This window comes from Galeopterus variegatus, unplaced genomic scaffold (assembly GCF_000696425.1).
Source record: "Galeopterus variegatus unplaced genomic scaffold, G_variegatus-3.0.2 Scaffold1426, whole genome shotgun sequence".
Taxonomy (NCBI): domain Eukaryota; kingdom Metazoa; phylum Chordata; class Mammalia; order Dermoptera; family Cynocephalidae; genus Galeopterus; species Galeopterus variegatus.
In genome coordinates, this window is record NW_007727537.1 from 109,213 (window position 1) to 113,221 (window position 4,009).

The window sequence follows — 4,009 nt, forward strand, 5'->3', positions numbered from 1 at the left end:
TCAGCCTCGGGGAAGAGGCGACAGGCGCGCACCGAGAGGATGTGGCCGTGCTCAGAGGAGCCCGGGTCGGGGGCGCGGTGGCGAGAAGGGGCCGATCCCCCTGCTGGTGGCCGAGCAGAGCCACGGACTTCCTCTAAGGGCGCGGGAATCAAGGTGGGATTCAGGGAGGGGGAAAGGAGAAGCGTGGCGGGGCTGGGGGACTGGTGAGGACTGAGGCCAGGAGCCGCAGAGCCGGACATCGCGGCCCGGCCTCGCGCTGGCTCGCCGGCCTGCCGCCGCTTTCCCCCTTTCCCTTCCCTGATGCAGAGGCTGCAGCAGGCTCCAGAGCAGGGCAAGGGCTGGGCCATGGGAGACAACCCTGGGGCTGGGGCTTTGTGGGTTGAGGATTATTAGGTTTGCGGTTACTTTGCTCTCTCCCTTCTATAGGGAAGTGGGCGGTGGAGACATTTTGCTGAATGGCAGAGTGCAGGTCTTGGACGCTAAATGCTTACACAAGATTTATGAGGCATTTTTAAAAAATCTGGGTTTACTGCTCTTATCCCCTTGCTGGGACTATGTCTTTCGCAACTCATCTGAGGAGTACCTAGAGGAAGGCGGCAGGGCTTAGCCTAGGGGTCAGTTCGTTCCTCCGGCTTCCATTGCTGCAATAGGAGACATCAGCCTGGATCAATGCATGTGTAATCTTGGACTAGTTACTGAATCTGTCAGCTTCCTCGGTTTCCTCATCTGTGAAAACAGGCCGATTACCAGTGTCTTTCTGATTAGGTTGTTGTGATGATTGAGTGCATGCATAGGTGTGGAACCCTTAGAGGTGTACTTAGCATGTAGTAAGTGCTCACAGTTAGCTGTGCATGTGGTAGACTTCTCCAGTGCCAGGTCCCTGCCCACAGCAGGGAGGTGGCCTGTTCTAGAGGATGGAGTGGAGGTACTGAGACTTCAAAGACTTGGGAGAGAGAAGGAGAGATATTCAGAGAAGAGAGAAACAGAAGAGAAACCGGCTTTCAAAGGCAGGGGGCAGGTAAGAAAATTAACTACTAGAAAGGGAAGGAAAGGAGGAATACCATGCACAAAGAACATGTGTCAGGGGGAAAAAAAAAAAAAAGCCAAAACAAAACAATGAAGCAAAAAGTGCATGCATCTGAGAGCATTCTTCAAGGACCCCTGCCAGCTGCCATAGGGGTCTGCAACCTGGCTAAGTTTCCCTCCCTCCAAGAGTTTGAGAGAAGAGTTTTGAGTCTTTTGTGACCTGCTCTGAGACCTCCTGCCTGATCCCATTGGTTTCTGTTTGGATTCTAGAGAGGGGTGAGCTCTTAGGTCTACCTGGAAGCATCTCACAGGCTTTGCTTTTTCTGAGATTTGGGTCATTGTGTTCTCCTCACCTGGTGTTCTCCAAAATGCTTGTGTGTATGGGAGGAACCTACTGTCCTCTCTAGCAGCAGCATCTTCCAGCAAGAGGGGCCTTCTAACATGAACCCTGAACCTCTTAGTGACTGGAGGTGTGGCTTGGAGCATCATCCAGTTCTGATTCATTGTCTGAAATACAAGTCACCACATGCTGTCCTCACAGGGACAACTGACTGCAGTGCCTCATTGATTTACAGGGTTTATATCTGGTGGCTGTTTGCCTCTCAACTTGACTGAGCTTGCTGTGGATAGGGAATGTGGTGCATCCTGCTCCCTGCCTGCTTCAGCACCTGTCCCCCTGCTGGCTACAAAGTAGATGCTCAATAAAGAGTTGCTCAGGTTGGCCAGGTAGCTCAGCTGGTTAGAGCTCAGCCTTGTATCACCAAGGTCAAGGGTTCGTTCCTAATCAGCTGCCAAAATATTGTTGCTTTTCTCCCCACGGATTTGTCACCCCACTTCCCCTGGGTGACGGAGCCACAAAGGATTACTCAAAGCCCATCTCTTCTGAGCAATGAAAAGCTCCAAAGTGGTTAATCTCCCCCAGAACCCTCAAGCATTCCTTCCTTGGGAAATTAACCATGAATTGGGGTTCTCTTCCTGCATTTATTCTCCAGACCAGGAAGTTACAGGAAGAGAACATAGGTGGGGTTATAGCTAACATTTGCTGGTAACTTTCAGTGAAACAAGCCAGAGGACATTCCTGTAAGACAATTAAGTGATCCATTAACAAAAGCTTGATCTCAGCAAACATTCCTTTCTTACAGCAATTTCTCAGTATATTTACATATCAATCAATAACTAGTCTGTCTTTGAGCCAGCAACCTTGCTGTGTTACAAATCTTTATCTTACACCAGAACCTGAGGAAAATGTCTTGTCCTTTGCAAAGTCAATATTTGAAACTGCAAGGCTTTGGAAAACCAGGCCCTGTGAAGTACATTTGCTTTATGAATCCTCTAGAAAAAATAAATAAAGAATTGCTAGATGAATTAATGAAAGAAGTGTTGTTTATTGCATGGGTCAAATAAAATGCTGTATAGGGAAGCACTTTGAAAAATAGAAAATGTTAGACTAATATGAGATTATACCACTATATTCTGGAAGATTCTATGGAGAGAGGATCAGATTAGGCAAGGAAGTAGGCCCAGGTCATCCAGCTGTTCCACTTTGCAGCCAAGAACCCAAACCAGCACAGGGTTGGTAGTTCCCCTGGATGACTCCACAGGGAGATGGAAATTCCTCACTAAGTGACGCTGTGGTGAAACATGCATAAATCATCACCTCACCTATATAAAAAGACATGCATAAGATGCATCTTTCTCCAGTCTGTGATGGGTTAGCCCAGGCAAGGCCTTTTCTTGCAGCCTCCCTTCTTTCTGTTATAGTGCATTTCTTCCCAGGCACTAACAAGGACCTCTCTCTCTCTCTTTTTTTCTGGAGTTGTGACATTCCATACAAGCAGGACTAGACACCTTGGATCGTTTCCAGAGGCCCAGATCCGGGGCTACATGTCAGAGGCATGTGCATGCATTCCTCTGTGTCTCCTTGAGTGTATTTCCTAACATGCCCTGCTGGAGGACGACTGGTGACAGTCATTACTGGGAGTGTCTGCACAGTGAGTTCCCCCGGGAGCCCTGACACTGATTTAATGCTCGCCGCCACCTACCACGTTTTCAGAGCACCAGCAAAGCTCTCAGTAATAATGGTTAAGGAAATGGATTTCATCTTTCTCCAACCCCACTTTCTTGGCACATCAGAGTGGAAAGATCCTAATGGCTTCTTATCCCATTTGGGTGATTGTGCAGAAAAGAAAAAGGCTGCCTTGCTTGTCAGAGATGAGTTCAGAAGTGCTGGGCATGTGGTGTGTTGTGTTTTGGACAGTATTTTACTTGGGGCTCTTGGGGCTCAGGTTTCATTAGAAAAAAAGATTCAATGTAGGGATGTGCAGACTGAAGCTAAAAATGGGAAGCTGGAAGAAAGGATACAGCCCATCTCTGTCTCTCCTTTCTCTCCTTCTCTCTCTGTCTCTCTGCTCTGTTCTCTCCCTGTCCACAGGCCATCTCTGTTAAATCCTGGGATCTGCCTCAAGTTTTCTGTGGGTTTATGGACCCAGTCCCCCTACATCTTGGCAACTGGCCAGACAGTGCGTCCAGCTTCACTTCCCACAGCTGGTTCACTCATGTGCTACTTTTTCCAGGAGAGGACTCTGATTGACAGGCCTTTTCCACAGGGTCATGGATCACCAACCCAACTCTAAAGTGACTGCCCTGGGAGCGTCAGCCCACCCCATGAGTGACAGAGTAGAAGGACAGCCCTACAGGAGATTTTGCATTAGGGGGAAAGTAAGACACACGGCCCTTAAGCCCCCCTCCAACCCTGAGAATCTTGGAGGGCATTTGAGTTAGCAGAACTATTAAGCAGAACCCATAAAATCTACCGCACACTATTTACATATATGAGGCCCATTGTCCATGCTGAGCCAGCTGATTAGTCTCAGTCAATCATGACCACCCTAATCTCTTTGCCAGAATTGGCTCAGGAATGAGTAGATTTAATCCCTAGTTAGACCACCAAGATAGAGAATTATACCTGAGTCTTCTTGAAAAA